Source organism: Diuraphis noxia, unplaced genomic scaffold (assembly GCF_037042655.1).
Source record: "Diuraphis noxia isolate RWA-SAM2 unplaced genomic scaffold, SU_Dnox_SAM2 contig0003, whole genome shotgun sequence".
NCBI classification, from domain to species: domain Eukaryota; kingdom Metazoa; phylum Arthropoda; class Insecta; order Hemiptera; family Aphididae; genus Diuraphis; species Diuraphis noxia.
Window position 1 is genome coordinate 67,421,851 of NW_028301713.1, and position 12,733 is coordinate 67,434,583.

At 27.0% G+C, this 12,733-nt stretch overlaps 1 protein-coding gene across 8 annotated transcripts in view; it reads left to right on the forward strand.

Annotated features, from left to right (window-relative positions):
• Positions 1 to 12,733, forward strand: part of LOC107168177 (uncharacterized) — a 213,107-nt gene that overhangs the window by 30,724 nt on the left and 169,650 nt on the right. The gene's annotated exons all lie outside the window — the stretch shown is intronic.

The following is a 12,733-nucleotide window of genomic DNA, read 5'->3' on the forward strand; positions in this document are numbered from 1 at the left end:
ATGTTATAGTGTTTGTTATTGTGCAAAATTATGAAACAAATGTTTTTATTTTCTTCACGGTAACAGTTCGTTTGTATATATTCTACCTATTTTAAATGTAGTGTATGTATAATAATAATATATTGTCTGCAAAGTTCTTGAGTCGCGAGCCGTGATGCTGATTCCTAGTAACCCCTGGTGACTGGATCAGTATTCATAGACATGTTGGTCAGACGCAATACTAATACATTTTCTACGAATATTGGTTCTCATTTTTAAAGGGACATTTTGTGATTTTATCAGCATCACGATTCCGAGTCCAATATATTTCTTTTCCGCGATACAAAGTGTAATTATTTTGATCGGAATGGTACAGTTGGAATCGAGTTGTATCCAGTTGCATAAATTATAGTTGAAGTATCTAAGTATAATAATCTCAAGTTGGTTTTGTGAAATTTCAGAATTAACTAATTATTAGAATTACAGATCTCTGTTTTGATTGCTAACAATGTTTGTGATTACTTTTTATCACTTCCAAACGAGTCATAACTCATAATTACATCTATTTATATGCAGGTATAAATAAAATATAACTATTCCCGTATTATAGTTTTCGGAAATCTTGGTTAGGTTTGGTTGGTGTTCCTATTGGTTTTTGAGTGGTAACCGTCTATTAACTAATACCACAGGTTTTATATAAAACTTAATAATATCATATGTGATAATGTTACAAAACAAGTAATGAGTTAATGAAAGTGGCAAAAGATAGATTGAGCGTTTTATTGATTCATTGACTCGTATGAATGGTAGTACGGTACCGTATGCGTAGGTCTATTTATTATCTATATCAAATTGACTGGTCAGGCACGTGTATAACGATATGTGTTCAGTCTAAAGCTAAACGCCACAATAATAGTTGTATAAACCCATGGGCCTATTCCAATTAGATGATACATTTTTACTCACAGATGAATTTATTGCTCTATGGAATGCAGTTTAGATTTCTTTGTATTTTTTTTTTTTTTGAGGTTTTAGCTACAGAAAAATGCCACTGATTTCCGCAATACCAAAAATATCAAATAACCTTTTAAATCATCTTAACGTACAAAAATGAATCATATAATAAATTTGTTTAAAACTTAAGCCACACTACATTTTGGGTGTCTATACGACACGTCTCGTGATAAAAAATTCTTCTGAATTGCAGTAAATGTTTTTGTTGGGTATATATATTATAGGAAAAATTGAAAACATAAAATATAACAATAAATATTATATAGTTATTATTATGAAACTTAATTTTCCTTTTCATTATCACATAGATCACCAGAAGTATACCTAATATTATTATGTATTACATCCTATAGGTAGGTTAAAAATGTTTTTTTCTTCAGTTTTTATTAATTTTTTAAATTAATATTATTATAACACTGCACGTAAAAACATTTTTGATATTTTTTAATAAAAATTTGAATTTATTAATTTGTAACTATCATATTAAACCATAATCAAACATTTAATGTGATGGTCATATTTTAAAATGAAAATTATTCTCCGGACAATCACTTGAATATAATTTAAACAAAAACTAAAAAAAAACGTACAAACACCCGAGCTGTAATTCGAATTAGATCTTTATTAGTATTTATATTTGGGGTGAAACTTATGCAGCTATAATTTTACTTTTGAAACTCACCCTATATATTTTATTATGTCTCGAAAAAATTTCCCACTGATCCCCCTTAAATATGTCTCTGGTTTTATACATCTCAGGGATCTTAGAACTCTATATTTAAGTCCATTTTGATTTTATAGTGATGTGTAAAAGTCAATTTTTTTACAGAGGATATTTGATATAATGTATTACTTTCTTCAGGTCTATAATGTATATATTAGATTATAGTTTCTTAATTTTGTTTTCGTAATATCAATAATAATAATAATAGTAATATAATAGAAATATAATAGAAATGAGATTTCAATAGCGTATAACAGTGAGGAAGTTATACGAAAAGAGGAGATAAAGGGTGGAGTTACATGTGTTAAAAGATGGGCTTTTCTGCAGTTCGTTATATGTGTTCTACTCGTACTGAACTGATTGTCCCGTTGTCATTGTCCAGCTTGTTTTATTAGCTGAGAATCGAACGTGGCTTTCATGTGCTTTGTTGTGTCTATTTAATACCATTCACCACAGCTGACAACTAATCAACCCTATCCACTACGTGATCGAACAAAACAGTATCTGTGGTTTTCTAGGACTATTGTGTATTGGAATTGTTAATATAAATATTCAGTGAAAAGTTGATATATCTATGGACATTTTTTCCAGAGCTACACCAAAAACCGATTTGACGTACAAATTTTCATTTTTCTTTAATTTTTTTTTCGTTTTTCCCGGTACATTTGAAAACTTCTGGGAATTTTATATTTTGACCTCCCGATTGCACAAACTAGGTTCATTTTCCCACGGGAAAAGATACTGAAGTTGAAAATCGAAACATTATTTAGACTACTCACCATAAAGGTTAGGTAAGATAAATACATTAATTTGCTCTGCTTGGAATCTAAGACTATGAATTATAATTATTAGTATCGTGAAATTAATTTTCAATTACATAATACTATATGCATATTATCTCAAACTAAAAAAAAAATATTTAGTTATTTAGTTATGTTTTTTCACTAATATCAGCCCAACAGTTGAACTGCTTTTAAAACTAGACAAGGCCACAAATGCTTACCCCGCCTACTCGAATGACACCGATGGTTAGATTCTGTTATAAATTGAATACAATAACATAATATTATTGATTCACGGGGCACAGCTTGTAGTTAGTAAATACAGGAGAAGGATATATTATGGAACGTGTTGTATAATATTACAGAATAAATCGTGATGGGTGAAAATGTCTACGGTGAACAAAGAGAATATTTTATTATTTTCAACGAAATATATTTTTTATTTTATAGTGTATAAAGTAAACGATCTATAGAATATCATACACTCCTTATCGTGGTGGAAATATAATATGTGTATATTATAGTTGCCATTGTTTAGTCACCTACTTGTTAAATGATAAAATGTGTGATATTAATAATTATATACATTTGAATATAAACACAAATTAATATGATTTATTATATAAATAGCTGTATTATACCCAACTTTGTCTGGATTAAAATTAACCTATAATTGTATCGTTTTCTATTTGGCCTCAGCTGAAACATAAAATGAAAAAACAATAACAATGATTAGTTTTTTTTAATTTTCTCTCATTAATTTGTTCTGGTCGTATTTTTGTGTAAATTACAAGAAACTGTAAACGATTTCGTCAATGCATTTAAAAATGGACATAAATCCAATATTGTGAATATTGGCATTCGCATTTATGAGTTTATATAAAATATATTATATATTTATTCTTAAAAATTATGTATTCTAATATGCCATATTTCTTTTAATTATAATAGTAATGTAACGCATAACCAATGGCATTCGTTTAAATAAAAAAATTCGATTTTCTTGGGATAAAATTTGATTCATAAGTGATCCACCAATTCCACCCTATATCATAAAATATATGGGTTTAAGTAAATAAACTATAAACACTATCCGAGTCTCCAAGGAATCTATTGATATAACTTTTATTGAAAACTGTCCAACGGTTTTTGAATCTATCGGGAGACATTAAACAAAAAACGAAGTTTTTTGTACATATATATTTATACTTATATATTTATGTATATACATTATAAGATGAAAATTTAAACCACCAATATGGTACCGAACGTAATTTTGTTGACCATAGTTTATATCTGTCGTAGGCATATAATAAAATCAGTAATTTTACTAAATGTATAGGCGTATAATCAAAGAATTTAATTTGAATGTAATTTCACTATACATAGTTTTTTTTTTTTTACAAAACAGCAATAAATAATTAATAGAAAATATAATTACATTTTTAAAATAATACAAAATGATTAATTGTTATTATTTGACTGACTTGAAATTGGCATTTTGTTTAATGCCTAGATAGTTATTTTATTAAATGACTAGGCATTTAACTAAATATCTAAGCAGATAGTGAAATAGCATACAAATTAAATTATTTGACTATGCGCTTAGGCATTTAGTAAAATTGGAGTTGCATTGGATATTATGCGCTGTGTCTATAAAAACGGATGATTTTATAATAATGTATAATTAAAATATATTATTACATCGTCGAGAATAATTAAAAAGCAGACACTTGTATTTTGAAACGCAAACGTAGTTTTTTAGATTTTGAGCTAACCAATGAATGCAATGTTGTGTTTTCACATTTGAAACAAACATGTCATCGCGGAGCGACGAATGTATTTTATTTATTTATTGTTTTGTGTTTGAAGACCGGTTATCAATTATAAAAAATGCTCGGGTCATCGAATTTGTTGAAGATTTTTGGTAGCGAATTGGATCTAGTTGGTACTTTTGAGATGTCAAAATTAAAAATGTTCAGAACTTTTTAAAATAAATAATAGAAAAAAATATTCACTTGAATTATTAATACAATTATATTGTTATAACGTTGTCCCTCTTCGCTTGGACCGTTTTTTTTTAAATGTTAATACTTGAATAAAAAAAATAAAAATGAGCGTTAATTCAAATTGAACGTTAGAACATGAAATTTTGAATAATTTTTGTAGTACTTAAATGCTAAAATATCATAAACAATTAACATAATTAATTGTATCATTACTATAATAAATGCAACGGTTTTCAGCAAAAATTAAATCAGCTCACCGTAATAAATAAATAACTTTAATAGCAATTAAAAAATATTTCATGAATAAATTAATACTTAGTAGGTAATAACTAATAATACCATAGGCTAATCGATATAATCAGTTCATTTTTCGTTCTTAATTGTTTTCCGTGTACAACGATAGAAGTATATTCATTGAATTCAAATTTGACACAATTATATACACATTACGACTGCAGCGATTTCTTCAACGACATGTATACCTACTCGACATCTATACTTGCATTGAAGTGCAATAGAGTGGCCGTAACTTATTTCCAACATTTAAAAACATTAAATTAAACATTGACAAAAACGCTTAAACTCATTATTATAATACTGTGTAATTTGTATAGAGTCGCCTCTTGGTGGTTTCGGGGAGATTCCCGACCGACGGTTTTGGGACGTGCGCTCTGCTGCTTTGCAATGACCTATGACAAAATATCAGCTGCACTTTTTTCCACATTAACGCACTTCAGTCGAACGCTCCCTGGCCCTAGTAGTATATAATATATAGTTTAGGCATAAAATACTGTTATCGACAATACGAATACGTATCTATAGTGGTTCGGTGTTTGTTTAACTCCCATAGGAACCCATCAGGACTGTTGCGGTGGGACCAACTACGTGCATGCGTATTAAGACAATAATAATAATAATAATAATATTTTGTTTATATTAATCCACCCAGCGTTGCAGGTAGGCACGGTATAAAAATTTCCCGGTCAACTTTCTCTCGTTGTTTTTGACGATGCATATCCCTAGGGAAAGTATTAACCGTTGTATATTATTATTATTAAGTAATATATATATATATATATATAATATCCTTATATATAGACGTTCTCTTTCGGAACAAATCGGAACACGAGTTTTCCTGGTGCATGTCACCCACCGTATTTTGTTATTATACAAACATCGCAACTACATGCAGTATATCAGCTATACACAACTACTAACGCTACTGGCTTAACTGAGTGGGCTATAGGGCTAAGTCTTCTCATGTATACATATTTTGCCCCCCTTATATGTTTTGCTTATTAATAGCACCTCTCGGTTAAAATTAAAATTCTTGCATGAAAATAATATAACTCCCATGTATCACGGACCACGGTGCAAGGTAATGGTTATGGTAATGGTTATGAGTATTTACTATTTACTTATAATCTGTTCAAGTCAGGTGTAGACCTAAAGGGGGCCAAGGGTCGATGTGAAATTTTGTCCAGGATGCTTCCCCTCTTGTAAATCTAATCTGGATCCGCGGCTATAGGTTTAAGTTAAGGAATACAGGTGTCGGCAAACTTGTGTGAAGGGGCTTGGCCATACTAAACGGAAGGTAATTGGCTGGGTGCGGCGACAAACTGTTGCGCCCAACGAAAACTGGTTTCCACAAACTGTGTTCAATAACTTGAAAAGAGTACCAATACGTGTATATAATTTATAATTAAATATATAACCATCCTGTAAAATTTACTAGCAGATCTTACTCGGCGTTTTCCGATATCAATTAAATGCCAGTTTACAGCACGTTAAACTCGAAATTTACTTATTTGTAACACATTTGTCATTCATATGGGTGGTTTTAACCAAATATAAAATACAAGTCTAAATTTACATACAGTTAAAAATATTATTTTATTTTCTGTAACCAATGACAACTTCCCTAAAAATAGAGAAAATATTAGTGTGAGCCAACAAATCCCTGCGTAAGCCCCTCTTCAAAATAGAAAATTTAAAAATTTGGCCTTGAGATGCTCACCCTATGGTATGAAATTACCTTTATATGTAAGTGTATTAATATTGTGGATTTACTGTGTAACTACATACATATATCAGGTTGAATTTGACCTTAAAATGTTTCAGTGATTTGGCTATAATAAAATAATGCATTTAAAATATAAAGATACTATTTAAATTGCGAGACGATTGTTTTGTTTTAGAAATTAACATGAAAAATAATTGTAAACTTAACGAAGTGGACTTTTAAACGAGCATAATTTATTTGAGTTTCAATACTTTGAAAATTTTATTTTATTACAATATCATATTATATGTTTTACAGAGTGATTCACCAAGTATGAATGTATAAATCCCATTTTTTTTTTTTATTATGAAATTTACTTAAATACTCTTTCTCAAATTCTTGAATTATTTTTCTTCTAATGGAGTAACCTGTTATGATTGGTACAATCATCTAATTTTGAAATGAGTATTCCGTATTTATATTAAATTGTACAACTGAAGAATTTTTAAATTTTCAATTAAATGAATTTTATCAAAATTTCTTATTATAACTTTAAATGGTTATAATAAATAATGTACTTATAGATTTTTATTTTTTTCCAACTACTATTATATCAACTGATGGGGAACCTCGTATTAAATTTTCAAGTTTATTGACTCAATGGATAACATTTTATTGACATTTATAGAATAAAAAACTAAAAAATTTCAAATTTCAAATGTCTATTAATAACTTAAATTTTTTTTAAATATTTTAAAAATTATATCAAGTTTATGAATTAATAAAATAAATATATCATGTAAATTTAAAGTTTCTACAGTAATTCGTTTTTGAATAACAAAAAAATAAGAATATCGGTACAAGAGAAATTGAGTGATTATCGATGTTGTAATTCAAATGTTCATAAAAATTTAATTTGACTTTTCGGTAGACAATTTGTATATGATAAAAGTAGACAAACTCATGAAGAATCTTGTATTGAATTTTCAAATTTTAGATATTAAAAGATACATTTTTATGAATTTCTAACTCAAAATAAATTGCAAATTCTCGTGATTTGTACATATTTTGACAAAATCCGAACTTTCAATGCTTATTGAAAAAATTCATGACATGTATTTTTAATATTTTTTAACTACCATTGTGGCAATATACTAAGAGCCTTATGTTCAATTTTGAAGCTTTTTTACTTAATTAATAAGGTTTTATTATCAATTATGAAAACAAAAAAAAACTAAAAAGATTGAAAATTTCAAATAGTTACCTATATAAATAACTTAGAAAAATTTGAAATATTTTGAAAATGTATAGGAAATGCCAGTATAAACATTCAATGAAAATTCCGTGTCTACGTTAATTTGTTTTAGGTTTCACCAATATCTAAGATCGGTTTTCTCAAAAATTGATTTTGCGTAAAAATTCCCGCTTTTCCTTAATTTTTGTTTTTGTTTTCCCGGTGCTTTTGAAAACTATTGGGAATTTAAAAATGTTACCTTCCCAATGCACCAACTTTCCATCCGGAAAAGCTACTGAAGTTGAAAATCTAAGCATTATTTCGACAACTTATCGTGTACACGAATACACATAAAAAAACACACAACATTGTAAAATCAATACATTCATCGCTCCGTTCAGAATTTAAAAATAAGTTTATATCTCCACCGCACATTCCTTAACTAAAACAAAAAAATACGGTCTTTAAGTATACCTAATAAAATAAAAAAATTCGGATTTTGAATAGTTGCATTATTAAAGGAGCATGTTTGATGCCCTGTTTAATATACTCGAGTACAAAATATTTTATGTAAGATTATTATAAGTCTGCATTTTTGCAGTTAAAATCAACTTGATTGACATGTACAATTTGAGTGAAATATCACATATTAAACGCTGTACATAAAATCACTCAAATGTTGACATTTTATTTTTATTCACATATACGGGAATCCTTGTGTAAAGACGATTTGCTCTTATTTAAATTACTGTGTACAATACGTAATATTTTTCATTGGTCTACATTAAATTGGTACGTCAACACTCAAAATGTTTGATTCTTTGACAAATTTGTGGAGGTAGTTTTTTCCATTCCCTTATAGAGTGTATTGGTATTCCCATGATATATTCTTTACATTACATAATTTTCTCTTGAATGCCGTTATTATATATTGTGTGTAATTATCTTTATCGGTGGTTGTGAATCACAATAACTATTCAAAATGATATGCGATGTTGACGCAATATTGTCCATGAATTTAATTAATTAATTAATTGTTATTCTAACATTTCATCCCGGGTGACATGTATCTGTTTGGTCGAAAATCAATAATATGTCAGCAGAATTTTGGGAAACCTAAGTATTTGATAAATTCTCGTCGTTCTATCATATATTTCATAAAATTGTTGAGGACCATCTACCAGTTTTCTCTTGTCCATAGGACATAATATATATTTTTTCTGAAAAAGAGACAACACTGTACGTTGTATAATTATCACGCTGCACATATTATCAACGTTTTAAGTTTTAATATTAAATTAATTATATTATTGTTATTTGTATAGATAATGTACTTGAGTAAAATATTATACTTTTTACAATCTGATACTAATAAATATAGCGTTTTTCAATATTGTTATTTATTTTTAATTATTATGACACCAAATCAATAGATATTTTTAGTGTTAGGTAACATTAGTACCTAACTGTACACTAATACAATGACATACAACAATATTATTGTTTATTTTAAATATTTTAAAAAACTCATTTTTTCTGTATGTATTGTTGCGGACGTTGCTGTTTTTCATCAAAAATTGAATGGGATCAAATGTCAACTACTTGGAGTATTGTATTTAAATTTAAAAATAATGATAAATCATAGAATTTATAAAATACTTTTTGTACGAAATTGGTTTGTCACAATGTTACAAATACTACTGCGGTGCTTAGGTTGCATATATTATGTGTTTATAACGAATTTTCTAAAATAACAAGTGCATATCATAATATTAGTTTACGAGAAATCAGAAAATATTTAACATTAATTAGTGAGTATATTACTATTTTGTTATATAATCTCTTATATGCATAAATATTATGGGATATTGCTTAGAATTGTTATTTCATATGACAGTTATCTTATATTTAAATTCGTGCAAACAATCATGCTCATTAAACTTTTATAAAATATAGTACATATTTACTTGAATTGAATTTTTGTGTTCAAATTTCATGGTTTGATTATTTCAAATCACGGTAAAATGTCTTGATCCATTGTCAATTTTATAAAATTTATAAAATTAGTCATTAAAACATTGTTCAATGTTGTTAAAAAAATTATCTTGTTATTCTCAATAAATTCAATCATTTGTGAATACATATATAATATTATAATGAAAAAAATTAACAGAAAAGATTTCGTTATAAAGTTACGGTCGGTATATTTCGATTTTTTTTGTTTGTGTTTTTCTGGATTATATGGGGAAATTAAAAAAAAAAAAAAACAAATAAAAATATGCCATTGTGCCATCTGTGACCAATTTTTAATATATTATATACATTATACATATAGCGATGTACCTATACCAAAGGTATAGTGAATCGACTGGAGCAGTGTGATTGGATATTCATCTGCTAAAAAATCGTTCGGGAAAAAATATAATCTTGCATAACTAAATATTATATGATTTTATATTTGGTCGATTTCTATCTCAGAGTCAAAAACTGAAATATATGCAATCAACGTTATTACAGCTGCATGTGAATGTCTTTACTTGTACGCGTTGTTTATGTATTTATTTGATAACATTAGACTTCGCCGAATAGATTATTGGTGTCAAAATTGATGTACGCGTATGTTAAATTACAATAAATTAGAGCCTAGATTTTTTTTGCGCATTTTTACATTTTTTTTTGTTTGTCCGCTCGATTTTGTATTTTATCTTAATTAAACGACAAAATACGAAAATTGTTAGTATATTAATTATTTGTTATTGTTATTGTTATTTTTATTGTTAGTTATATATATTTCAGTAGGAGCATTATTCTATTGTGTTTTTTGGTAATAATAAGACATATTGTGTTTATTAAATATTTTTTAAAGGATCGTTTATGTATTACAGTAGGTAGGTACCTTGATTATTTGTATTTTATTGTCTTCTTGTACGTAAAAAACATTATTTGTTTAAGGCAAAAATTTTCCTACCGGATTCGTACTAAATTATAATTAGACATTTAAAAAGATGTGCAACCGGTCACTACTATTTTGTAGTTACTCTGACTGATCATCAAACAATATTTTTTTTTTAACTTTGCTTTGTTAGATTTAATATTTTTCGTAATGGTTTTGATTGTATAATAATGTATACTGTTAGGCTTATTATAATTAAATATACGATATAATTAATATTCAATTTTATGCCTATTTGAAATAATGAGGTGTTAAAGTAAAAAAAAAAAAAAACGATAATATGCGTTGGTTACCCGAGACAGAAAAATATGCAACGTCTATAATATATTATAATAATATTTAAGATTAGGTACCTATATACATTTAGGTAATTTTAATGTAACTTAAACTTTTATATTAATTCAGTCTCTTTAACTATAATTTATAGTCCATTAAAAAAAGTACTGACATTGTTTTCTTTTTAAAATATATTTAAGAAAATAAATTCACAGTTTTAATTAAAATGTATATTATTTTTTATACTTAAGATACTCGTACATTTCTACTTTCTAGTGTGTTTATTTTTTTGATAAGGTTTACGGATTTTAACGAAAATATAAACTCTTGTTCTACAATATAATCGCTTGGAATTATACTACTATATTGAATCTACTGCTGTCTATAATGAAAAAAAATAATAATCGCAGAAGTAGCAGAATAAGAATAAATAGCCATGAATGCCACGATAGAATTTCTTAATATTATATTGTTATTTATTTACGAATGGAAAAGAATTCCATTCATAACAAATTATGTTTAAATAGGTACGGCAGTAGTTGAACATTTCACAATAATCATAATAAGTTTTTGCACAATGTTATTGTAATGTAACGTTAAGCGTAGGTAGTGATAAATGAATAATAATGGAACCTAAATATTTATAACAATTGCCGAATCGTTATATGTATTATATTGTGAGCGCGAAAATTGATAATATATTATTTTATTTTTCACGTCTATGTAGCATTGAAGCTGTTCGGTGTGGGATATTGAAATACGTTTTGATAATAAAAATTAATGAAAGGGTTGTTTTTTTAGAAAATGCAAAAGTGAATAAGATCACACAATAAATGTCGGACGTATATTATGGATACAATTCATTAAAAAAAAAAAATTGTTTAATATTAATAATATTAGGATCATCTGTATATAATATATTTTCATAAGAATATAATGTACGTTTTCACTTTGTAGAGTAATAAAAATAATAATAATAATTATAATAATAAATGAGTTCTGGTTGTTAGGGATCACATTATTCGGCTGTAGATGGTATATATGTATATACTTATCGGCTGACAGTGAGAAAACGTCATAATAATATAATAATGCTGTGGATATTTGAATTTGGTTTAATCTTATTTTCATTGATATCCCAAACATAATAATATGATATAAGTATAGGTAATCCAGAATATAATATGGTTTAAAATGCCATCTGTGATTTCCGTTTACCATATCACTAAGCCCAACAAAAGTTGTTTTTACATTTCATTTTTCAAGTGAAAACTCCCAAGAAATTGAATTATAATATGTTATTTGGCGTATATATTTTTATTCTACATTACTGCATTATCTAGACTTGATTTTAATATTTAATATTATAAGTGTTTATTTACAGTAAGGTACAGACATTCATATTTGATTTGGATTTATACACTTAAAACATAAAAGCAAAACATAAACTAAAAATGTTTTTATTTTAATTTAAAAAAAATATTTAACTGTGACATACCGATTTATATTTATTTTTCTTATTTAAGACGATGTAACCGCTATTTGTTTTATCTCTCTAACACACATACACGTTACTTCAGTGCCGTATATAGGATATAAGGAGGGGCTTTAAGATATTACCCCCTTCCCCTTAAATTAAATACTATATGGACCACTGAAATTCATAGCAATTTCAACCGTTATTTATATAATGACACTTCACAGAGTTGTATTGACATTTTAATTTTAAAACTTATTATGAGAATTTTCAAAAAGTATTA